Source organism: Amblyraja radiata, chromosome 6 (genome assembly GCF_010909765.2).
Source record: "Amblyraja radiata isolate CabotCenter1 chromosome 6, sAmbRad1.1.pri, whole genome shotgun sequence".
NCBI classification, from domain to species: Eukaryota; Metazoa; Chordata; class Chondrichthyes; order Rajiformes; family Rajidae; genus Amblyraja; species Amblyraja radiata.
The window spans coordinates 21630069-21657891 of record NC_045961.1 but is presented as its reverse complement, the minus strand read 5'-3'; positions in this window follow the sequence as shown (position 1 = coordinate 21657891).

The following is a 27823-nucleotide window of genomic DNA, read 5'->3' as shown; positions in this document are numbered from 1 at the left end:
AGAGAGAGAGCTGGCATGATCCATCTTCGTGAGACCGTAATATTCAAGTGTGATGTGGCAGGCTTACTTGGATTTCAGGCACTCTCGGACTATAACGTAATGCCCATCAGAGCAAGAAGAATCAATGTTTGTTACATTGCACAACGATGGTGACCAAAACAGCTTACTTGCATTACTGGATGCTTGGGTTCTTTTCAATACTGAAGAATCAGAGAGAAGAAAGTGCACAAACTAATAAAATGTTACAGGTAAATATAATGAGCATGTTCTGAGAGCAATGGTGTATGTATTTTTACAATAAACTGAAACAGTTTCTTCAACTGAATAGGCACGATGCAAAGAGCATATAAACATTTCCATGCAACATCAGACAAGATGTCATTTTTCTACTGAAATATTCATCGCACAGATCTTTGCCACTCACACAATAAAAACGTATATTATTAAATATATTTCATGCAGTAGAGGAGATGTAAACAAATGTGTTCTATTTTATGTTCAGATTTAAGTAATAGTGCTTGCAAAAAATACCTTCATTGAATAATGCTGGTGATTGTAAGGGATATTATCAAAAGCATTGACAAATGATAGAGTAACCCGACATTACCTACTCATATAAATGATGAATAACTATATCACATGGTGAATGGTGGATAATATGAAAAAGTTGTGTTGCTCAGATGTAATTTAATAATATGGAATTAAACTCACATTGCTTTACGTATGGACAATGGTTTGCCTCATGGTGTTGACCTTTTTCTGATAAAGCCATGGCTTGGTATCCATACGGATCGATGTATGTCTTCCTAAAAACAATGGAATTCTTCTGCTTGGACCTTCTGCAATTTAGTGGGAATGTACATTCATCTGAGTTGGAAGATAGTGCTCTGGCAATTCCTTCTCAAATACTGAAAAATATCTGTGCAGCGCAGTTGAAAATAGGCTTAAACCAAGCAATATTGTGTCCATTTCCAAGCTTCTTCACGCAAAGAGAGATTTGACCCCTAATTTATCTATGGGATTTTTCGTTCGTGTGTGTGAAGGAAAATTTTCAGAGTATAAAACTGATTTCCACCAGGATTTTAAATTTCAGATCTTAGATGTGACAGATTGAATTTAATAATATGTAATTACCTATTATTAAATCTGTTACTTCGAAAATCATGCTACTTAAAATGCCAACACTCAGTAGCATTATTTGAGCGGCTGCTCCGTAGCACCCTGTACCTTCTCTGGTTACTTTAAAATCTGCTCACATTTAAGCTTTTCTTGCATCCTCGATGACTCTTTTTGCATTCTTGTGGTTGTTGAATTGAATCTTGTCTACATGCAGCTATCTTCGTAAGGTTCATATGGTTCATAAGTGGTAGAAGTAGAATTAGGCCATTCGGCCCATCGTCTACTCCGCTATTCAATCATGGCGGATCTATCTCTCCTAACCCCATTCTCCTGCCTTATCCCCATAACCTCTGACAACCATATTAATCAAGAATCTATCAATCGCTGCCTTAAATATATCTGTTGACTTGGCATCCACCACTTTCTGTGGCAAACAATTCCACAGATGCACCACCCTCTGACTAAATACATTTCTCCTCATCTCCTTCCTAAAAGTACGTCCTTTAATTCTGTGGCTATGACCTCTAGTCCTAGACTCTCTCACTAGTGAAAACATCCTCTCCACATCCACTCCATCCAAGCCTTTCACTATTTGGTATGTTTCAATGAGGTTTCCCCTCAATGTTCAAAAATCCAGTGAATACAGGCCCAGTGCTGTCAAACGCTCATCATCGGTTAACCTACTAATTCCTAGGATCATGCTTGTAAATTTCCTGCTGATTAGCATGGTGTTAGGGCATAGATCATAGATGTCAGATGTTTATCACATGGCTCACATCTGAGTATAGTAAAGTTCATTACATTATTTAACCAGACTTTGGAGGGTATGCATTTGAAGGGAATGAAATGCACATTCTAGACTTCCTGTTCAGACTCCACAGATACCCTTTGTCAGTTCTCAATGAGAACCGTGATATCAAATATGGATTCACAAGTGGGCATGGATTGGGTAGGAAGGAACTGCAGATGCTTGTTTACACCAAAGACAGACACTGTAGATTGATAGTGTCTGTAGAAGGGTCTCAACCCGAAACATCACCCATTCTTTCTCTCCATAGGTGCTGCCTGTCCCGCTGAGTTACTCCAGCTTGTTGTGTCTATCTTCGGTTTAAACCAGCATCTACAGTCCCTTCCTACACATGATCTTTATACAAGGTGGTCACAGAGATGGGCAGGAGCACAGCCAGGTGTTTAGTTCAGTTTTGTTTAGAGATACAGCACAGAAACAGGCCCATCCGGTCCACACCGACCAGCGATCCGCACACACTAACACTATCCTACACAAACTGGAGACAATTTACATTTACACCAAGCCAATTAACCTACAAATCTGTACATCTTTGGAGTGTGGGAGGAAGCCGAAGATTTCGGAGAAAACCTATGCCGTCACGGGGTGAACGTACAAACAGACAGCACGCATAGTCAGCGTGGGATTTCTCCAAGATCTTCGGTTTACTCCCACACTCCAAAGACGTGCAGGTTAGTAGGTTAATCGGCTTGGTTATAAATGTAAAAAAGTCCATTGTGTGTGTTGGATAATATTAGTGTTTGGGGATCGTTGGTCGGTGGGATTTCGGTGGGCCGAGGGGCCTGTTTCCGTGCTGTATCTCTAAACTAAACTAATATGAGTGTGTCAAGGTTATTTTCCAAATGAGATATTCTATCAGATAGGTATTAAAGATCCCATGCTATATTCAGAGGAAAGATCGAAGTTTGCTCATCATTCTGGTTGATGTTTATCTTATAACCAACATTATTTAAAAGTTTATTTATCTTTTCTTATTATTGTTTATACAATTTTACTGTATGCAATGTGTCCTGCATGTTTTCTGCATTGCTCTAGTGAAAACATATCAGAACATCTTATCAGTTGTAAATAATTTAGCTCATCATAATAGGTGTTCTGCAATTCAAAATCCTCCATTCAAAATTTATCTCATTCCACAGATGATTCTTTACTACTTTCTCATAGTAGCTCAGGAACAGGAGTAGATCACTCGGCTCCTCGTGCCTGTTTTGCTAATCAATTAGATCAGGTCATGGCTGATCAGTAACCAACCCTGTCTTTACCACCGATCTCTTTATGATTCCAAATGGAACATTGAAGATAGAACATAGGACAGCACAGCATAGGAATGGCCCTTCCACATATAATATCCATGCCAAACCTGGTGCCAAAATAAATAATATCATGCACGTGATTCATGTCTCTCCATGTGTCTATCTAAAAACCTGCTATGCCCTCTAGACTTTGACATTTTGACCTTTGGAGAAAGGTTCTGACTGTTTACTTATCTATGCCTCTCATAACTTTATATGCTTCTATCAGGACACTCTTCAACCTCCAGCGTTCCAGAGAAAACCATAAACATTTGTCCAACAACTCATTCTAGATGATATCCACTCATCGAGGCAGCATTCGGGTAAACCGTTTCTACACTCTATCCAAAGCCTCAACATCCTTTGCATAAATTGGTGACCAGAACTACAAACAATATTCCAAATGCGGCCTAACCAAAGTCTTAAGGGCCTGTCCCATTTGCCGATTTTTTTCGGCGACTGCCGGCATCATTGACTGACGTATCAGGTCACTGAAAAATTTGCGACGTGATGCGGCGTGACGTGGCGTGACGTGGCGTGGCGTGGCGTGACGTGACGTGGCGTGACGACGTATGACACGCGGTGTTTTTTCAAATGCCACAACATTTTTTTAGTCACATTTGGAAAGGTTCAAAATCTTATGGTGACACTGATATGACGCTGGCAATTTGCTTTATAGAGCTGTATCTTGACTTCATGACTTTGTACCGCAGCAAATGAAGGTGATCATACTTCTTTACCATTTTATCTACTTGTGTTGCCACTTTCAGGAATCTATGGACATGGGCCCCAAGATCCCTCTGCACATCAATGGTCCCCTCGCCCAGCTTTCTTGCCCCACTCCCTTACAATCAGTCTGAAGGAGGCTCCCGACCCAAAACGTCACCTATTCATGTTCTCCAGAGATGCTGCCTGACCTGTTGAGTTGTGTCCTTTTTGATAAAACAGCATCTGCAGCTCCTTGTTTCTACAATGCTGTTAAGTGCCTTGCCATCAACGCTCTACTGTCCCCTTACATTCAACCTCCCAAAGTACAACACCTCAGTTCAGGGACCGCTGGGCTCCGCAGGGTGTTGAATGTATCCTCAATAAGGATTGTATCATAATTGTATAATAGTTTATTATGGATATATGTTTGTATTGTATTATGGTGGTGGGTTCTGGCTTGTTTTATTGTAGTGTAAATATTATTTTTTAATAATTGAATAAATGTTTTGATTAAAATTTTAAAAAATCAAAAAAATTTAAAAAAAAGTGCAACACCTCAAATTGCTCAGATTAAACTCCAAAAATCTAACAATCAGAGGCATAGAATAAGAATTGGATCAGTACTAAATGTAATTTGCAGAAGGAAGTTCCAAAATCCTCTGCATCCCATGCCAATAGGTTTCTTAACTCCATTATTTGTAGATCTCGGTTGAATTTTTAAACTAAGTCCTGTAATCCTACACTCCCAACCAGCCTATCCCCAGACATGTTCTGTGGCTCTATGCAATTATTTCTCACCAGTGGTTTGGATATCCTCCAAAGTAGTCATTAGCTTTTGGAATAGTTTGAGTTGTGTTTGAAGACAATGATCCATCTAAGGTGGTAAAATGAGACAGTACATAAACTGCCGGCCTTCTGCAAAATGCTCAGCGACCAAAAACTGACTACTGCTGACATTGATTTGGAAAGACATGCAAAGGGGAACCACACCACATTGCTGAATATATTTTAACAATCATTATTGTACCTCACCAAACTTTGAATTTACTCAAGCAGTACTATTCATTGGGGTAGAGTCTAAAGAAGAAGTGGCTTGAACAAACATTTGCAGTACTTCTTCTTTCCTTTTTAAATGTGTAGTTACTCTGTGATACACATTTTAGTTTGTGTATGGATGTCTACACTTACGTAGATGTGCAATGTTGTTTGTTAGAGTTATATGGTTTCAATTGAATGAAAAGACACTGGTATAATTTAGGAAGATCTGACAATGACCTTCAAATTAGTTGAGTTCAGTATGTTTATTGATTCGAGATAATGTATTACATAGTACATGGCAAGTACATGAGTGGAATTTGAACTTTATATCAATATCATCTGACAGCTACCATTATAACCTCCGCCAAGTTATTTAATGTGAAAAGATCAGTGACCTTCAGTGCTGTCAGTGTCTTTCCTTTAGGGTCTCCGAATTCACTAGCAGACATCTGTCCAGCTTAATATTTGGATATAATTGCCCCCTTAGTGGTTTTCCTCATCTGATTGCATCTCTTCCTAACCTTTCACAAGAAATGATTGCACTGTTGGAAGTTATGTTTGACTTCCAAACAACTCCCCCCCCCCCCCCCCCCCCCCCCCCCCAGTGTTAGTCCTGTTGGTTGAGCTGGTGAATTTCATGCTGTGTCACAAGCCAGTCTAATTTGCACTTGCACCTCACTGCGACTGGCAAATCATGATTACAGGGATTGAATGTGAGGTGCCATTTTTGTGCAGCTGCTCCATTAGTAACAGAGGCCTATTTTCTGTTTGTTGAATTCCTTCCAGGTGATCATTGCTGACATTCATTCTTCGGATAACTTAAGCCCCTGTCCCACGATGGGAGTTTACCCAAGAGCTCTCCCGAGTTTAACAAAAAAAATCCAACTCGTGGTACTTCATCACGAGTATTTTTTTACTCTTGGAAATTTTCTCTTGGTAATTTTCAACCTCTCAATTCTGAGGTCTGAGGTCCCCACCTGCTTTAAAAGGGCATCAATTATACCGGTGCCCAAGAAGAGTAAGGTGACGTGCCTCAATGACTATCGACCAGTGGCGCTAATGCCGGTGGTGATGAAGTGCTTTGAGAGGTTGATCATGGAGCAAATCAACTCATACCTCGACAAAAACCTGGGCCCACTGCAGTTCGCTTACCGCCACAACAGATCAAAGGTGGATGCGATCTCGCTGGCCCTCCACTCCGCACTGGACCACTTGGACAACAAAAACTCATATGTCAGGCTGTTATTCATCAATTACAGCTCGGCATTCAACACAATCATCCCCTCCAAACTGGTTACCAAACTCGCAGAACTGGGTCTCTGCGCATCCCTCTGCAACTGGATCCTCGACTTCCTCATCCACAGACCACAGTCTGTTCATATTGGTGGAAATGTGTCAGCCTCGATAACAATCAGCACGGGAGCACCTCAAGGCTGCGTGCTCAGCCCCCTGCTGTACTCACTCTATACCCATGACTGCGTAGCCAACCACAGTGCGAACTCCATCATCAAGTTCGCTGACGACACCTCTATTGTGGGGCGTATCACTGAAGGGGATGAGTCAGAATATAGAAGGGAGATCGAGCAACTGTCCATATGGTGCCAGCGCAATAACCTGGCCCTCAACACCAGCAAAACCAAGGAACTGATTGTGGACTTTGGAAGGAGTAGGAGGGGGACCCACAGCCCCATTTATATCAACGGGTCGATTGTTGAAAGGGTCAAGAGCTTCAAATTCCTGGGCGTGCATATCTCTGAAGATCTTTCCTGCTCCGAGAACACTAACGCAATTATCAAAAAAGCTCATCAGCGCCTCTACTTCCTGAGAAGATTACGGAGAGTCGGTTTGTCAAGGAAGACTCTCTCTAACTTCTACAGGTGCACAGTAGAGAGCATGCTGACCGGTTGCATCGTGGCTTGGTTCGGCAATTTGAGCGCCCTGGAGAGGAAAAGATTACAAAAATTAGTAAACACTGCCCAGTCCATCATCGGCTCTGACCTTCCTTCCATCGAGGGGATTTATTGCAGTCGCTGCCTCAAAAAGGCTGGCAGTATCATCAAAGACCCACACCATCCTGGCCACACACTCATCTCCCTGCTACCTTCAGGTAGAAGGTACAGGAGCCTGAAGACTGCAACAACCAGGTTCAGGAATAGCTACTTCCCCACAGCCATCAGGCTATTAAACCTGGCTCGGACAAAACTCTGATTATTAATAACCACTTTCTGCTATTTGCACTTTATCAGTTTATTTATTCATGTGTGTATATATTTATATCATGGTATATGGACACATTTATCTATTTTGTAGTAAATGCCTACTATTTTCTGTGTGCTTAAGCAAAGCAAGAATTTCATTGTCCTATACAGGGACACATGACAATAAACTCACTTGAACTTGAACTTGAACTTTTTCACACTGTTGATAAAACTTCACGAGTTACCGTATTTCCTGAGTACCTGCCGTTAGCATTACGAAGGTATACAAAAGTGCAGGAAAACTCAGCGGGTGCAGCAGCATCTATGGAGCGATGGAAATAGGCATCGTTTCGGGCCGAAACCCTTCATCAGCATTACAAGCTGCTACAAGACATCCACGAGGTCCGACGTACTCGCTCCGTACATTCTACGTACTTACCACGAGTTTGATTTTTTTTTAAACTCGGGAAAGTTCTTGGGTAAACTGGCATCATGGGACAGGGGCTTTAGCCTCTAACCACTGTAAATTAAAATCCCCTTAAGCCAAAATGTACACACACTAACTTCATCTCTATTTCTGTATAATGCAACTTCCATACAGTTAAATGTCATTGACACCCAACAGACCATAAAAGGGTTATTCCAAAATTGATCGTCTGATACTGAATGAAATCATAGTTTTCAGATCAATATTGATATAAAATAAATAAAATGAGCGAGTACAACATTTACATTCTGTATAAATGCCACTTCTTCATTTGTAAGATTTGTACAGAAATCTCCTCTAAAATAGGAAATACATCCTACATAATATTCTACAGAATATGTTTTCCTTTACTTTGACAGTTCTTAAGAAAACCAATAAGATCTGCCTCAAACACTCCCTGTGGCAAAGCGTTCCATGGTTTTACGTTCCCTGTTTAAATAAATGTTGCCGAAACTCTCCACACTCTTCTAGTGGTGAACTTGAATCCTCAAACCAAAAGAAGAATTAAAAAAAAATCTTATTAATTCTCATTAAATCCTTTTGCTATTGAGTGGAACCTGTCCCAGCATCTGAAGGCTAAGTTGGAAGTTTAATATTATTCTGGTGAATGCAGTGTGGTCTCTATGATTTTACTGACTTTACTGTGCAGAGTTGCCAAAAACAAAATTCTATTGATTGAATACAAGTTTCAATCAAATATATTGCTCTTTCTTTACTATTGTATCCCATTTATAAAACCTCAAATGCTATTGGATTTTCTTGCAGTTTAATGTCCCTGAGCGAGCACTCTCAGTGAAGGAAGTATGAACTCATATTGTTCTGCGTGTTCGCTTCACCCTTAAGGAGCTTGCATGCGAGTTTATTTTCCTGCTACCTGCCATTCATATCAGATTATATTGTTCAGTGTTATCCACATCTTCCTTCCATCATAGAAACATAGAAAAATAGGTGCACAAGTAGGCCATTCGGCCCTTTGAGCCACCACTGCCATTCAATATGAAGGGACTGGTTTCCAGAGGGCTAGTATGGACATTGTGGGCCGAATGGATTCTTGGGCTGGCAGTTCAGTCACTCAGGCCTGGTGGGCTGGCAGCTCAGTACCTCAGGCCTTGTGGGCTGGCAGCTCAGTCACTCAGGCCTGGTGGGCTGGCAGCTCAATCATTCGGGGCTGGTGGGCTGGCAGCTCAGTCATTCAGAGCTGGTGGGCTGGCAGCTCAGTCATTCAGAGCTGGTGGGCTGGCAGCTCAGTCACTCAGGGCTCATGGGCCAGCAATTCACTCATGGCTATTTCTTGAAATATCATTTTCAAGCCGAGTGCAGGCCAGCAAATTCAATTTCATAGCATTTTCAAGCCGAGTGCAGGCCAGCAAATTCAATTTCATAGCATTTTCAAGCAGCAAATTCAATTTCATAGCATTTTGAAGCAGAGTGCAGGCCAGCAAATTCAATTTCATAGCACTTTCAAGCAGAGTGCAGGCCAGCAAATTCAATTTCATAGCATTTTCAAGCAGCGTGCAGGCCAACAAATTCAATTTCATAGCATTTCAACCTCCTAACAAATAATTTATTGTAAGTACATTGCAGACTCACAGTTCAGTTGATTCACAGCTTAGAATCACAGTCGTGGACTCTCCCTCGCGATCTTCCAGAGTGACTGACTCACTCTCAGGCATCCGGGGTTTCATAGTCCTGCCCCTCTGGAAGGGGCGTTACCTTCGTCATGGTGATTGACAGGTGATAGGACCAATCAGCTGATCTCAATATGTTTTAAACACTCATAACTTTTTTCTTTTTTATCGATCGGAAAAATCCTCGGGGCTGCCTCAGCGGAGATGGACTGCGAGTAAGATGGCCAAAAAATCATAGCGATATAGGGTAGCATTTTTACTAAAATCAATATACAGTGCAGACAGGAAGTGGTCAAGTTGAGACTTTTAATTATATAGATGCTTGTCCTCATCAGCAATATATGTGAAGAAAATAAATAAAGGACCTATGTAGCTGCCACCTGTAGTGAACACAATTTCCATTTATTTTCTCTGGACATAGATCTTTATTCTATCCCTTTAATTAACCTTCTATCCATTTTATTACTGTATATGGGGTCAAGGAAAGAGCATTCACGTCGCGGCCCTGTTTCAACCAATCTTTCCACCACCACGCACAAGACGCACAAGAAGCGCAAGACAGACACCATTGTGCAGATGCCGAGAAGTGTGTTCAGCTCTGGCTGAACAACTTCTAACCTTGTGTGTGGACTCGATAAGAAGAAGATTACTGTATATAATGTGCACATATTTCTATCGATGGTTTATTTTATGTCTATCACTCTATGTGAATTGCCATACTGAACGCCTTCAGAAAGTCTTTTGGTTGTGCTTCTACCAGGTAATGCCTGATGGACTTAACTTATCAAAGAGCTGACTGAAACAGATCGTTTGTTAAAATTGCAGGGAATTGAAAACAATATATTGTCCTGGCAAGTGAATTGACTGAAGCAGGGAGAAGAGAGCGAATGAGCTGGACTCCTGACTGATGTTTACCCAATATGCTGGGACAAATATTTATCATTTCTTATATGGCTTAAATAATAGGCTAGAGCGTCACATAGGCAAGTTTGTAAATGCCACAGGGATAATTCAAGTGTGATAATAATAGATTGAGCAAATAGGAAACACAGGAAAGTGGATTTCAAGGCATTCAAGTGGACATGAAGCGGATAGGGGAAAGTATTTTCTAAATGGTGATGCATATGAAGTGATGGAGCTCCAAAGAGGCTGGGAGGAGGTCCACATAATTACATTATTAACATGAAAATGGATAGGTTGTACAAATGATTATAAAAGCTGGCCTTTAGAGTACAAGGAGAGACCAAACATAGAACAGATTAGATTGGAGGTGGAAAGCATACACCTGGTTGTGGGCAGTACAGTTTTGTCCTTGGGGGGAACACATCATAGATCTAAGAGAATGATGTTTGCAGTTCATGTTAAACCGAGGCCTTATAGTGAATGGGAAAAATTGTCTAGAATTTCCAAGGTAAAGTTTTGATTTGATTAAAGTTCTAAGATATTAAAGGGAACTGATGGTGTAGATAAGGAGAACGTTTGGTTGGGAATATTCTAAAAGTCAAGTCTTTAAGCAAATTTCTCTAAACACACTGCAACAAACTTGGAGCTCTCTTCCATAAATCCCAATTACCACCATTTCAGTTGTTAATTTGAAATCTAAGATAAACATTTTTTGATAAACCAAGAAGGTAAAAGGTTGGTGCTTGGAGTAGGACCATAGTTGAGTCTTGAGGCTGTTGAATGCAAAATAAAAAAGACCAAAGGATCTATTCCAGTTCCTATCCCCAGTACTGTGTTCTATTTACTTATTCATTAAATCAGTCTCTACTTCACATAAAATCTATTAAGCTGTCAAGCTCAACTTATCTTTTGACAACTGTGCGCTGGAATCCTTCAATTAATCAAAGTACTTTAAAATCTTGAATGTTGTATAAGAAGACTGTTTTCAAAACTTAATTTAGATGCACTGATGTGCACTGACTGATTTATTCGTTTGAAGCTTCGATACATATTATGGAACTAAAGGGGGAGATCACATGTAACATGATGTAAGGAACTGCAGATGATGGTTTACACTGAAGATAGACACAAAATGCTGGAGTAACTCAGAGTGACAGGCAGCATCTCTGGATATAAGGAATGAGTGATCTTTCAGGTCGAGACCCTTCTTCAGACTCAGACTCAGTACTCCAGCTGAGTTACTTCTTCAGACTCGGTCTGAAGAAAGGTCTCGACTCGAAACGTCACCCATTCCTTCTATCCAGAGATGCTGCCTCTACCAGTGAGTCACTCCAGCATTTGTGTCAATCACATGTAACATGCTAAAGTAAACCTCCATAATTTGCATGTCTCGTGATTGCCGCTAACATCCATGGATATCTTTAGGGTGTTTTTCCATAATTTTTCATTTCTTCTGTAAATTAACTTTTGCCTTAAATTAAAAAATATTTTTAATCAAATGTTTAGATTTGTGCTCTCATTTAATATCTATGCATCAGTGAGTTGCAGCATTATGACCAATTCTTTCCAAACCTTCAGACTCTCAGAACATAAGCCGACGGATTCTGTAAATGAGAAAGACTGAAATAGTAAGGGATTACCTGTTTATATTAGACTGTGTGTCTGTATCACAGACTCGTATTGTAGGAGTTGACGTGGTTAATACTTGCACATGAACTTTGTACTACCAGAAAGTGCTTTTAAGTTGAGTCCATATCTTAATATTGATGGAGTTAGAATGCATATTGCAGCAGGTTAACATAAGTACATGTTCTTACTTCCTATTCTTTTCATGTGACTCTTCAGATAAAATTCCATCGGTATAAATTAGCAACAGCAATTCCCCCTCACTGACCATCAGCCCAGGGTCACTTTTATGGTGTGTGTTCTGTCCCCTAATGGGCCTGTCGCACTTGGGCATCATTTGCGCATCACGCAGGTGGCGCGCGAAGATTTAGTGAATCCCAAAATCCTGGGGCGCCACGCGCAACTGTGCATCACTGCCTACGTTACCATGCACCATGCGCGAGTAATGCATGCCATGCGGTCATAATGCACGGCATGCATGCATCACGTGCGTGCCGTGATGCGTAAATGATGTCGCGTAAATGACGCGCAAATGACGCCCACATGGGACAGGCCCTTAACTTAACCTCTTTATATCCATGATTGTGAAGCCAGGCACAAGTCCAAAGTCATCTTTAAAATCAATGATGATACCATCGTTGTTGGATGGCTAACAGGTAATGATGGGTCTGAGTGCAGGAGAGTGATTGATAATCTGATTGAATGGTTCCTGATGAACAATCTTGCTTTTAACACTAGCAAGACTAAGGAGCTGATTGGGGGGTAGAAAGGTCCCAACCTGAAACGTCACCTATCCATGTTGTCTACAGATGCTGCCCGACCCGCTGAGTTACTCCAGCATTACTCCAGCATAAAACTTTCTTTGAGCTGATTGTTAACTTCATCAACGAGAGTCTGGTGGAGAGAGTAAAAATCTGCAAATCCCTGGATACACACCTCCCTGAAGCTCTGTCCTGGGTGCAGCCAATTGATGTAATCACAGTGAAAGCTCATTAACACCTCTACTTCCTCAGAGGTTTGAGGAGATCCAGCATGTCGGTAAATCCTCTATCTTCCTTCTACAGATGTACACTTCAGAGTGTACAGACCCGTTACATTGCAGCCTGGTTCAGTAACTCGAACAAGCAAGAATGAAGGAGGCTGCAAAAAGTGGAGAATGTCGCCCAGTTCATCACAGATATTGACTTTCCCTCCTCAAAGAGATCTACAAGAAAAGAAGCATTGCCTCAAGAAGACAGCAAATATCATCAAAGACTCACAGCACATGGGCCACGCTCTCATCTCGCTGCTATTATCGGGAGGAAGGCACAGGAGCCTGAGATCCGTTACTTCCAGATTTAAGAACAGCTTCTTCCCTTCAACCATTAGGCTCTTGAAACACACTGCTCAACCTTAACCACAATTCTATCTCAGAAATGAACTATTATAGACTTTTTATATGTTGCACTATATACTTCTACTTGCACTATTGTAGCCTAGTTACCTAGTATATCTGATCATTTATATTGTTCTTGTTTAGTGTATAGGTATGTGTTGTGTTATTGAGTTAATTTGCCTGTAAAGCTGAAGTCAGAATTTCAATTTTCTGTTTGCAGTACTTGTAACAATTAAACACATGTAGGAAGGAACTGCAGATGCTGGTTTACACTGAATATAGACACAAAATGCTGGAGCAACTCAGCGGGACAGGCAGCATCTCTGGATAGAAAGAATGGGTGATGTTTTAGGTCGAGACCTTTCTTCAAACTTAATGGGTGACAATTCAGGTCGAGACCTTTCTTCAGACTGAAGAAGGGTCTCGACCCGAAACGTCACCCATTCCTTCTCTCCAGAGATGCTGCCTGTCTGTTGAGTTACTCCAGCATTTTATGTCTATCTTTTTAACAATTAAACACTCTCGACTCTTGAATGTTAAGTTATCTTGAGTATTATCTTGATGACAGTAAGATTTAGCCCTAGAGTTAAGACGAGGATACAAGCCTAATGTGTTTCTTACTTTGAGTTTACAATCATAAATTCAAAAATGTCCCATAGATTTCTAGACAGTGGAAAAAAAGTTTTTTTAAACAAAATTTATGCTTTTGAAGTTGCATCTTTACCTATGTATAAATCATTATTTTTGTGTCATTCTTCTAATAGGTTACTTGGCCCAACATGGTGCCTGCTACCAAAAAGACTGTAGTAAACCAGGGACATAACCCATCATCACTTTCTCAACATAGTTCTGGATGAGCAAGAAAAGTGGCATTTCTGGCGTCATCCATATTACTTAATTGAATAAATGCGCACTAAATACGGAGCGTACCTGATGAGCAGATATGCAACATCTATAATTTCATATTCAACATACCAACTGCATTCAAACACACAACAAAAGAGATGAAACATGAAGCTCCCAATGGATCTAATTCGCAGAGTGCCTGAGCTGTATAAACAGGAAAGCCTCAGGTTGCCAGATCTGAATGAATTCATAATACCTTACAATGAGTTAGTGCACACTGAGAGGGAAACAAATGGCCTCATGCCCTAGAGATGGGGGGAGCAAAGAGCAATTCAGCATGAAAGCAGATTACTATTTTATGAAAGGTATGAAAAGCAGACATACTTCACATATAAATTTGATTCACATTCTCACTCACATTGGCCATTTGCACCATAATGTATACTTTTGCAAATAAAGTCATGTGACAAGCATCACTTCTTACAGGGTGAAATAAAGGAAAATACACCTTTAACTTCTTCACTTGCGATCATTTTGCAACGATAATGCTTTTGGATTCAATTTTTCAGCTTCTCTACTTACAATATAATACAATACAATACAATACAAATCAATAATAATACTTTATTAGCCAAGCATGTTTTGCAACATATGAGGAATTTCATTTGCCAAGTCAGTCATACAAATAAAACGCAACGGAACACACAAAATACATTTTAACATAAACATTCACCACAGTGACACCTCCACATTCCTCACTGTGATGGAAGGCAAAAAAAAAGTTCAATCTCTTCCTTTCATTGTTCTCCCGTGGTCAGGGGACTCTAGCCTTCCGTTGACAAGCCAATCTTGACTCCCGGAGCCTGCGGCGTTTGGGCCCTCCGCATAGGGGCGACCAGCTCCTGCATCGGGGGGGGGGGAATCTCAGCTCCCCAAGCCGGACGATCTGACCCCGGGTCGGGGCGTCAAACCTCTGCGTTGTTGGAGCGACTCTCGATGGTAAAGTCCGCAGGTCACGGTTGGAGTGATCCCAGGCAAGGAATTGGCTCCGATGTACGTCCACGCCACGCGGTGGGGCTCAAAGTCAGTCCGAGGAGGCCCCCAGCTCCATCGATGTTAGGCCGCAGAGTGACCAGTGATACAATCCGGAAAACAAATGTATCTCCGGCAAGGTAAGAGATTGAAAATTAAGTTTCCCCATCCGCCCCACATAAAACAAACCAGAGAACATTTACACAAACTTTTAAAACACAAAAAAATAACAAATATAAGACAAAAAAACAGACTGTTGGCGGGGCTGCCAATCGTGCGGCGTCCTTGGTGTCTAGATTTTATGAGCGAATACTCCTGCCAAATGTCAGTAAAATGGATGCAATAAAATGACAAAGTGAAAGAGCTCATTCTTTGCTTATTTGGCACCATGTCTGATTTTAGAGCCAGAATCATATCAATCCTGCTAGCACTCACTAGCTGAAACATTAAAATGATTTAATTGAATCTAATCATGATTCACCCTTCCTCCCATATGAAATGGGACAGCTGAACAATGTTCTTAAAAGTAAATTTAAAGAGTTCAACTTGAAGGCTGATGGAGAAATGGAGGTGTAAATACATCAATTTGTATTGATTGGCACATTTGTTGGGACACTGCCAAAGAATAGAAGCCTTATCCAACTTTTGTGTTTTTTCAGAAGACAAGGTGGTAGACGATTGAACACTTTTGGGTGGTTTATCACAGTGTAGAACCACCTACCTCTAGCATCCAGGATAGAATGATCAGGGGGAGTTAGTGTTTAGCAACTGGGAGATCAGGTAGGTTTTGGTGGACTGAGCAGAGATGTTCAGCGAAACGATCACCTAGCCTGCGCTTGGTCTCGCCGATATGTAGGAGTCCACACCTGGAACAGTGGATACAGTAGATGAGGTTGGAGGAGGTGCAAGTGAACCTCTGCCTCACCTGATAAGACTGTCGGGGTCTTTGGATGGAGTCGAGGGGAGAGGTAAAGGGACAGGTGTTGCATCTCCTGCGGTTGCAGGGGAAGGTACCTGGGGAGTGGGTGGTTTGGGCGGGAAGGGACAAGTGGACCAGGTTGTTGCGGAGAGAACAAACTCTGCAGAAAACGGAAAGGGGTGGAGAAGGGAAGATGGGGCCAGTAGTGGGATCCCGTTGGAGGTGGTGAAAATGTTGGAGAATTATATGCTGTATGTGACTGCTGATGGGGTGCAAGGTGATGACTAGGGGACTCTGTTCTGTTGCAACTGGGGGTAGGGGGAGCAAGAATGGAGCTGCGGGCTACCAAGGAGATCCGTGTGAGGGCCTCATCTATGATGGAAGAGGGGAACCCCCGTTCCTTAAAGAATGAGTATGGAACACCTCCTCTTGGGCGCAGATGCGGTATAGATGGAGGAATTGGGAGTAGGGTGTAGAGTCTTTACAGGAAGAAGGGTGAGAAGAATTGTAGTCTAGATAGCTGTGGGAGTCAGTGGGTTTATAATAGATGTCAGTCGATAGTCTATCTCTTGTGATGGAGACGGTGAGATCAAGAAAAGGTAAGGAGATGTCGGAGATGGTCCAACTAAATTTGAGTGCTGGATTTAAATTAGTAGTAAACTTAATAAAGTCAGTGAGTTCTGCATGGGTGCAGGAGGCAGCACTGATGCAGTCATCAATGTAGCAGAGGTAGAAATTGGGGATAGGGCCAGTGTACACCTGGAACAGGGATTGTTTGACATACCCTACAAAGAGGCAGGCATACCTGGGGCCATGCAAGTGCCCATAGCTGCACCTTGGATTTGGACGAAGTGGGAGGAGTTGAAGGAAAAGTTGTTAAGAGTAAGGACACGCTCTGCTGGGCGGAGGAGAGTGTTGGTAGAGGGAAATTGGCTGATTCTGCAGCCGAGGGAGAAATGGAGGGCTTTAAGACCTTCCTGTTGGGTGATGGAGGTGTAGAGTGACTGGACATCCATAGTAAAGATGAGGGAGTGGGGGCCTGGAAAACGGAAGTCATTGAAGAGACGAAGGGCATGTGAGGTGTCTTGGACACCTCTACTCTTATTTTAGTTTCTGCAAGCACATAGACCTGTATCTTCATTTGTCAAAATAAAAATAGGTGCTGAAAGCAGAGTTACAAGGGAGGACATAACAGAGGCGCGTTACATGATACAAGGTAATGTGCAACAAAACTTGGCACTGCTGATGGGTTGTCGAGATCACACTGCTATTTGTCTTACTTCAATATTGTTTGAATTTGTCACCGATGTGGCTGAGACTTGTGGCCCAGTGTCAGATGTTCTTAATTCGAGGCTGGAAGGTGGGCAAGAAAATGTCAGTCTCCTTTAAGCTTCTGTATTCAATTGCAGTATTGTACTGTGAAAGAATAATTATCTTATCCCGTGATACTTCTGTAGTAGGTATTGCTTATTTGGGACCTCATGTCACCAAGCAGTGACTTATAATAATAATAATAATAATGGATGGGATTTATATAGCGCCTTTCTAATACTCAAGGCGCTTAAATACTCAAGGCGCTTATGATCCATTGATTCCTAGCATTATGCTAAGGAGCAAGATATAAAGTGTTGAATGAACTCAGCATCTGTAGAGGGAATGGACGATGACATTTCGGATCCCAATCCCAAACATTGCCTGTCCATTCCCTTCACAGTTGCTGGCCTACCCGCTCAGTCCCTACAGCATTTTGAGTTTTGCTCGAAGTTCCAGCCTCTGCATTTCCCTGTGTCTCTATAATTCCAAGCACTTATCTTGCACAAAGCTCCGCTCATTCCTTATGAATGAGGTGAAGTAGTTGGTTTCACTTCTATCCATCATGTGGCTTATTTCTGCATCATTGCCTGATGCATCATATGTTGACTTCAACTCATGAAGTGTCATGGTGAACATTATTTTGCAGTCATGTTTTGTTATTCCTTGATCCACATCTATTTCATATCTAATGCCTTAGCCTACGCATTGTTAGACGTTCTGGATGTAATCACTATTTCACAAGGCTTTGGGGAATGACTCATCAGAATGATCTTAACTCTGTTATTTTTTCAGGTCTGATACTTTAGTGATAGCCACATACATTTAGGTCTTGCTGATTGCAGGCTCTTAGCATTAGTCTTTAAATCAAAGTTATTATTGATGCAAAATCAATCAATCAATCAATCAATCAATCAGTTTTATTCGTCACTTGCACATAAAGTGCAAGTGAAATGAATTTGCCAGCAGCAGTACAATGAAAAAGAACACACAAAAACGCAACAAAAAATTTAACACAAACATCCACCACAGCATTCATCACTGTGGTGGAAGGCACAAAATTTGGCCAGCCCTCCTCCATTTTCTCCCATGGCCGGGACCGCAAGCCTCCGCAGCAGCCGCTGCGGGCGTCCAGATGAATAGACAAGGCAAAAGCCTAGGTATGTCTGGAATCGGTGCCTCCCCACCGGAGACCGCGGCTTCAGGTTGGTATAGGCTGCAGGCCGGCGGTCGAAGATTTAAAGTTCCCGTCGTGCCGCAGCCAGGAGCACCGTAGGGCCGGCGGTCGAGCTCCCCTCCAGGGGTCCCCGGCGAGGGATGGATGGATGGATGGATGGATGGATGGATGGATGGATGGATGGATGGATGGATGGATAGATAGGAAAAGCACATTTGGCAGGACATTCTAGAAAGGCGCTATATAAATCCCATCCATTATTATTATTATTATTATTATTATTATTATTATTATATCCTATCATGATAGGAAAAGTACATTTCCTATTCTTTTTCATTCACATTGTGCTTATATAATCTTCTGAACACTTCCTCCAAACTCAGAAAGTGTTCTTCTGCTGTGCTCAAACCAAGCACCAGATCTGTCTAGGTTAAACAAGGCGGAGTTGGCGACCTCGAGGCTCCGGAGGCAACCTGTCAGGACTCACCCTGGGCTCGCTCCCGTGAGGGCGGTCCGGCTCGGGGCTGGAACGGTGCTCCCGTGAGGGGCTGTGACGCTCCCGTGAGGGCGGCCTGGCGTGGGGCTGAGACGCTCCCGTCCGGGCGGCCCAGCTCGAGAGAAACGGCGCTCCCGTCGGGGTGGCCCAGCTCGAGGGAAACGGCGCTCCCATGAGTGCAGCCCAGCCCGAGGGAAACGACGCTCCCGTGGGGGCGGCCCAGTCCGAGGGTGGAACGGCGCTCCCGTGGGGGCGGCCCAGCCCAAGGGTGGACCGGCGCTCCCGTGGGGGCGGCCCAGCTCGAGGGTAACGACGCTCCCGTGAGGGCAGCCTGGCGTGGGGCTGAGATGCTCACGTGAGGGCGACCCGGCTCGGGGCTGGAACGGTGCTCTGGTGGCTGAGACGGCGTTCTGGCGGCAGTGACCTGAGTCCGGGGTTCGGCCGCGGGCCAGTGGACGACATCGTGAACAGCAGCGTCCGCTGGACTGGAGGGCGGCAGCTCGACCACCCTGGGCCGCGGTGTTTGAGCCGGCCCGTTCGCGGAGCTCGGTGAGCAGCGGGACTGATTTTACCATCGCCCGGTGGGGTATCGCCTCAGCGCAGAGGGAGAAGAGGAGGGAAGAGACTGCAGCCCTAAGATTTCTGCCTCCATCACAGTGAGGAGGTGCTTGGTGGACTCACTGTGGTGGATGTTAATTTGTGTTTACTGTCTGTTCTGTTGTCTATTATTGTATTATTGTGTGTATGACTGCAGGCACGAAATTTCGTTCAGACTGAAAGGTCTGAATGACAATAAAGGAAATTCAATTCAATTCAATGGTGCAAACCTTGCAAAACCTTATTTATTATGATAGTGAAAATCTTAGACGAAGATTGCATATCAGTAGAGCCTTCCTGTATGTTGTTGGTCAAGTACTACTCATTATCTTTGTCACCTTCCAAATCTGTATTGGCTTGTGGGAGGGCACCTTGATGATTTTCTTTGACCATTCTAACTCCCTGTAAAAGCAATGGAAAGTTGGAAGTGAATATTATTCATTATCTCCAGATTGATTTAATGGACATTATTTTCTTTGCATTCACAATTGCCATGCTTCACTAACTGGTTGTTTTCACAAGTGTCAGTTTAGTTAGTTTTAGTTTAGTTTAGAGATATAGTGCTGAAGCAGGCCCTTCGGCCCACTGAATCTGCGCCGACCAGCAATCCCCACACATTAACACTATCCTACATGCCCTAGGGACAATTTTACATTTCCACCAAGCCAATTAACCTACAAACCTGTGCGTTTTTGGAGTATGGGAGGAAACTGAAGATTTCGGAGAAAACCCATGCGGTCACGGGGAGAACGTACAAACTCCGTACAGACAGCACCCGTAGTCAGGATCGAACCCAGGTCTCTGGCACTGAAGGCAGCAACTCTACCGCTGTGCCACCATGCCACCCAGGTCTGATCTAGGATACTCATAGACTGCCTTTCTCTCCTGATACAAATATATTCACAGAACCTTGTAATGCCAGGGGGACTATCTTCAAATATATCTTCATTCTTTTCCAACAATGTGCCAAGGGCAAATTTGAAGTGTTGCTCCCATCTTGCTTAACAATCTTCACCATAAAAATGTTATTAATGGTTTCCTTCAGTAATCAGAAGCTGCACAACCTGCTTGTTGTATTGCACTGTGTGTCTGTCCTGGTGTCTATAAGACCTCACCAGACAGTGCTTGCAGCCTGCCAGTGTTTTCTGGCAATGGTATCTGGCTGAATTAGTTAGAATAAATATCTTGGCTCATTATTGAACAGTCTGTAGCAGTGTCAATTACACATCAATGTATTAGTTGTTAATCAACGTTTTTATTCAAACATTGGCCTGTTTGCCACCATTGCCACTTTCCATTGATAATGTATAAACCCAGTTCCCCATTGTCAAACTGCAAAGCCCGCTTTTCCATTGTGATATTGAATTTCCGTATTTGGTCCGCCTTTTAGCTGGGATTGTGATCTTTCTTCGGGCAATTGAACCATTTGGTTGTTATTGCAATGTCATTGCAATGTTAATCATTTGCGAGCAGATTGCACTTCTATAAGTGGAGAACAGGAACTGGTCACTCTCACAAAATCGCACATCTCATCTTCATGATCAGAGTACCACTAAGACAACACAGATAGTAGGCTCAGAGAACTAGGGTGAAAATGGCAGGGAATGTGCTCCTGTGATTCAGTTCCAGTTCTGGACCCTGCAACATTGGTGGAGTGGTCTCAGTGGTCTCGGATGCAGAGTTAGATCAGACACTAATATTCCCCCCACTGTGAGAACTCCAAGTCGTCTCCCACCGTGTCCTTTCTGGAGACTGACTTCCCTCTGCCTCACTAGCAACCACTGAGCAGACTGCTTTTTCATTTGTACAGCAATTGAGAGCAGTTGGAAGCTGCCCCATAGGGAGAGCCATCCTCAGGGATCATGAAGGTCATTACAGCAAAGGGAATAAGAGCAGCCTTCTAGCTGCCACAAGGCAGCCGCTAGGGACATTGTGATCAAGTACTGGAAGATCTTAAACAAGGTTGTGAAACAGGAAAGCATTGCAGTGTTAAAGCTCAGACTCAAAGCAGTTTTAGATATTTGTATCATTTGTTTTTTTGTTGTTGTAAATTAATTTGAACACATTAGCACCTTTAACATTGCCCTCATTTGGAACAAGTAACATTGTGCAGATATAGGTGAGATTGGCATAGCAGCTTCAGGCACTGTTGCAGAATCTGCTATACTTCAGCTGGAAAGGTTGCTAGTGTAATGCTACCAGTGCGGTCACAGCTGTGGCACCTGTTGCATGAGTATGTCCACAGTTAAATAATAGAGGGAGAACTCCCTGTTCATCTAGTGTGTAGGAAGGAACTATAGATGCTGGTTTAAACCGAATATATACACAAAAAGCTGGAGTAACTCAGCGGGTCAGGCAGCATCTCTGAAGAAAAAGAATGGGTGATGTTTTGGGCTGAAGAAGGATTTCGACCCGAAACGTCAGCTATTCCGTTTCTCCAGAGATGCTGACTGACCCGCTGAGTTACGGTGATAGACACAAAGAGCTGGAGTAACTCAGCGGGTCAGTCAGCATCTCTGGAGAAATGGAATAGCTGACGTTTCGGGTCGAAATCCTTCTTCAGCCCAAAACATCACCCATTCTTTTTCTCCAGAGATGCTGACTGACCCGCTGAGTTACTCCAGCTTTTTGTGTCTATCACTGACTGTTCGTCTATGTACACACTTTGTCTTTGGAATTAATTTGAGTAGTTCACTCTCAATACTGAATAATATCTATCTGTAGGGTATCCTTTTAACAATGAAAAAAGCAACAAAGTAGCACGTTCTTATGAATGGCCTCAGACCTGAAATGTTTCTCTCTCCGCAGGTGCTGCCTGACCTGCTGAATCGTTGATGCATTTTGTGTTTTAGTTTTGGATTATCAGCATCTGGCTTTATTTTTTAGATTTTGACAATTAACTAGATCCCAGCTGTACTGTCACCTTTAAACTCCAGTTTACAATAGTAATGGCAGAGATATCTAAATAATGTACCAGCATAAAGAGCTCCCAGAAATGCTGAATCCAATGTTCAATGGTCAACATGGATTGTTGGGGCATTCTATTCTGGGGTGACTTTTGTGCGATTCGTGCATAAAAAATAAATGTAACTTTAATTTTTAATTTATACACCACCGAATTCTACAGCACAGAAGGCTCACCATACCTATGCCATATTTTTGAAAATTCTACACAATGAATGATTGTGGGGGAGAGGGGGTAGGAGAAGGCGCTTTCAGATTGTAAAACTGTTTTAAATTAATTTTCCCCTATAATCTTTGGCCAGTTATCAATTCCACATCATGTATATATTTACTAGCATTCCAACCAGTAGAACCATTTTGTATTTATTTAATCTACTGAAGGTCCTCAGGGTTTTCAACTCTTCCATTACATTACCCCTTAACTTTTACAGCTCCAAGCAATATCTGTTGCCATAAAAATCTCTGCTGCTATGCCAATGTCACCTATCTGAGGATAGTTTCAGATTCTCTGCACTGTTAAATCTTGTCTGGATTCTATGCAATGCCTTGACATTCTCTCAGAAATGTGTTGTTTAAGTCAGTGGAAATTAAAACTGGGAAGTGCGCATTGATTTATACTGTTTGTTTGGTACGATGAACAAAGTCAAAATTATCTGCAGAAGCTTCTTTCTTTGGAACATCAGCAGATAATTAATTTCTATGGGTCAATTCAAGCTGCTTGTCAACATTTTTTAAGAGTGCAATTAATTTATATATTGGAAATGCAATCCTATTTCTGGAAAGATTTTTCAAGCTTCTATTTTTTTTAATCCTTGTTGACCCAAGGTCTGCCTAGGTCACTGAGCCCAGATTATTAGGCAATCGTCAAACAGGGCTCAGTGGAGTATACAACGTGTTTAAGAAGGAACTGCAGATGCTGGAAAATCGAAGGTACGAGGTTTGCAAGGATACACACATATTCAACAAGGTTGCAATGTGTATATTTACAAAGTTCAGGACATTGCTGAATCATGGGTTTCATAACTGACACTCCCCTGACACATCATTTCGGGACAATGGTAAGTTTCTTAAAGATGCATTTCACAAGCCGATTCCCTTCTGCATTGTGCACTCTTTTAAAGGCTTTTGTGGAGCCAGTGTGTTATGGCTTTTGTGCAATTACACAAATTAAAGAACACATATGTGTCTATTTTCCACAATATCTCAATAATCCAAGATATTTCACAATTGTTAGACTGCTTTTGAATTTTAGACAGTGCTGATCTGCAGAAATCTGGCAAGCAGGTTGTACAAACCCTTACGAACGCCAGTAACATAATAATTAGGTCTTCTGTTTCATGAATGTTGCATGAATAGTGGCCAAGACATTGGGATGATCTTCAAAGCTTTTTCCTTCAACCCAAGTGTTGCCAATGTACTGTTTTGAATGCAGAGTCTGAACTTTCTCACCCTAAAATGTTAACTTTATTTTTCTTCCACTGATGTTGCCTGACCTGCAGAGAGGTCCCTCATTCTCTCTTGTTATTTCAGATTCCCAGCATCTTCAGTTCTTGAATTTCCAGGAATGATTCTGTTGTGAAGTAATATCAATGCATCAGTAATCCTCCCTGGTGGGACCATTCACACATACATGTTTGATACAATTCAGTGCATGTATCCAGTGGATTGTAATCTTTGCCAGACCAGCAGCGGTCATGGTGGTGCAGAGGTAGAGTTGCTGCCTTACAGCGAATCCAGCACCGGAGACACGGGTTTGGTCCTGACTACGTTTGGTGCTGTCTGTACGGAGATTGTACGTTCTCCCCGTGACCTGCGTGGGTTTTCTTCGAGATCTTCGGTTTCCTCCCACACTCCAAAGACGTATAGGTTTGTAGGTTAATTGGCTTAGTAAATGTAAAATTGTCCCTAGTAGGTGTAGGATAGTGTTAATGTGCGGGGATCGCTGGTCGGCGCGGACCCGGTGGGCCGAATAGCCTGTTTCTGCGCTGTATCTCTAAACTAAACTAAACAACATAGGAGCTAATAGTGTATCAATGCAATTTGTAGATTTTCAAGTGCCTAGGAAGTTGTGTAGGAAGGAACTGCAGATGCTGGTTTAAATCGAAGATAGACACAAAAAGCTGGAGTTATTCAGAGGGTTAGACAGCATCTCTGGAGAAAAGGAATAGGTGACGTTTCGGGTCGAGAACCTTCTTCAGACTGAGAGTCGCTGAGTTACTCCAGCATTTTGTGTCTATCTTCAGTTTAAACCAGCATCTGCAGTTCCTTCCTACACAACTTCCTAGGCACTTGAAAATCTACAAATTGCATTGATCCACTATTAGCTCCTATGCAATCAAGTGTATAGATCCTAAGCTCTGAAATTTGCTCTTTGAAATTATCTGCGTCTGCACATCTCTCTCCTCTTTTCAAATGCTCCTTTAACCATCTCTCTGACCAAGCTTGGGTTCGCTTGACCTCTGTCCTTGCATGTCAAGGTCTCAAATTTTGTTTGAAAATGCTATTGTGAAAAATGTGAAATGTATCGAGACTATTAAAGCTTTGCATCAACATTCAGTTTACAAGGCAAGGATACTCCAGGACAATTGTCTATCCTGGTTTCTCGCCCGATTCATAACAAAACAAGCACTCAAAACTTTTGAAAACTTGCAAATGTAGACACAGCAAACTTTTCTCTCAAAAGGCTAGTAAGCAATGTGAGGATTGAAGAGCATGATTTAAGCATCACCCTTTATGAGGAGAGCATACAACAACAGCCTAGGTTTGTACTTGTTTCTCCATCCTCTCATCTACACTTTTTACTCTGAGGTACAGCAAGCCATATCATATCAAGGATGGCATCATCATATCCCGCTAATAAAATCTGACCCACTCGAGCAGTTGCTGTTTCTCAGTTGGAGAGATAATGAGGTGGAAAATAACAAATTATCGTATATTTTCAATACAATTTGAAAAACATGGAAAAACCATTTTAAAAATAATTATTATGCAGTGCAGATTACAGTAATCAATCCCTCTTACATGGCAGTGTATCCACTGTATCAGCAATTGTGTCAGATGGATGACCTTAGTCACCGACATTAATCAAGTTCATTTGTGTTAGATTGATAGAAACAAAAAAAAAAAGGAATTTGAATAATGGACAACTGTGATCTGAACCTTTCAAATATAGCTTTCAATTAATTCCAATAAACTCATAATACTATTTTCTCTTACAGGATAGTGGTAAATTACCATTTAAATAAGGTAACATTCAAATGTGAATCTTAGTTGTGCTTGGCTAGTGTTACAGCAGGACACATGAAGGGAATAACTGATTGAACACTGCTCCATTGCAGACATAGAAAGGGTGGCATTGCCAAAGAGCTGTGTGAGACTGGTGGATCTTCAGTTACGTGCTTAGTGTAATGCCCAACAATTTACTGTCGCTTTTCTTCCAAGGATTAATTCAAAGATTCCAAAAAGCATTAATAATCTTTCAGACATTATTGAACAAGTCTGAGTGTCTGGTGAAATTGCTGATGGATTTTACTGTTGACAAGGTCAGATAGGCAGGCTTTGTGGCTGGATTTAAACAGCTAACTGGAGCTCTTTGAGCTCAATTGTAAAATGGACAACATAGATCAACTACCTGCTTGACACTTTCCTGACTGAATAAAGAGACAGAACTTGTCAGAAAGCATTCATTTTGCAATATTATCCACAGACAGATTAACCCCAAATTTTGGCCTGGAGGGATTTTTATTTTGTCCCGAGAACCTAGCATTTTGATATGTATAACTATGCAACGGGAAATAATTGTCCTTGGGTTGATCATGGTGAAAGTTCAGTATAGTGGTATCCATGCATGTAACTGTCTGAAGAAGGTTCTCGAGAAGAAACGTCAGTCTGAAGAAGGGTCTCGACCTGAAACATCACCTATTCCTTTTCTCCGGAGATGCTGTCTGACCCGCTGAGTTACTCCAGCTTTTTGTGTCTATCTAACTGTTTGGAACAATTGATTTCATTGAAATGGTGTCTCTTCAGCCATATAAAACATCTGATCGTTTCATCAGGAATCTCTTCCATCACAAATCATACATACTACAAGTAAGATAATGACAGCCTGCAGCGGTCCCTCTAAGTCCCTCTTGGGACTTACCACTTATAGGCCCTCTTTTAAAGGAACCCAATAAGTCGAGCCCAAGTCCTGTTCAGCACCATTAACTTTAGACTGTACATAGAATGAGTGTGTAAGAAACAACTGCAGATGTTAAATCGAAGATAGACACAAAATGCTGGAGTAACTCAGCGGGATAGGCAGAAACTCTGGAGAGAATGAATGGGTGATGTTTCAGGTCGAAACCCTTCTTCAGACTAATGTCAGGAGAGTGGGCGTAACAGAGATAAAATGTGATGGAGTGAGAGGGAAAGCAACTACTTGGAGTTAGAGGTCAATGTTCATACTGCTGGAGTGAAAGAAACCCAAGCAAAATATGAGGTGCTGTCCCTCCAATTTGTGCTGGGCCTCACTCTGACAATGGGAATGGAAGGAGGAGTTAAAATGCTGAGCAACCGGGAGGTCAGGTAGGTTTAGGTGGACTGAGCAGAGGTGTTCAGCGAAACGATCGCCGAGCCTGCGCTTGCTCTCGCCGATATACAGGAGTCCACACCTGGAACAGCGGATGAGGTTGGAGGAGGTGCAAGGGAATCTCTGCCTCACCTGAAAGACTGACTGGTTAGGACACAACATAATATTTTCACTGGACCTCAGTGACATGTGACAAACAAGCTAAACTAAACTAAACTAAACTAAATGTGGGCACAAAAGTGGCGCCTGAGAGAGCTTGTAAATATAGGGAGGTTAGTGATCCCAATCTCCACTACAAAGACTGCACCAAGTGAAAGACTTTGCCTACTTTATGTAGTTTGAATGAAAATAAGCAAAGCCCTTCTGCACAGGTTGATGATGAGTAATTCCTCAATGAGATCTTCATCTGATGACCTTGGTTCAGGTGCTGCAGCCCCTCCAGTTTTCACACCACTGATTTCTGACATCTTTTTAGAGCAAATGGAAGTTAGCTTGCATGGTTCCAGGAAAAACTGTATAAATTCAGTCGATTCAGTGAATCACTTTTGTGCTATACTTTGCAGGTAGACAAGGATTATTAAATACAGAACTGCTGGTGGACTATGGAGGATGGAGTATGGATGTGACCTTGCTACTATGATGAACAGTTCTTTTCACCACCCAGTCAAATGTTTAAGTAGGTTGCTGATTATTCTCAATTCTGAACAGATTTGTTTGTGGATGAGTACC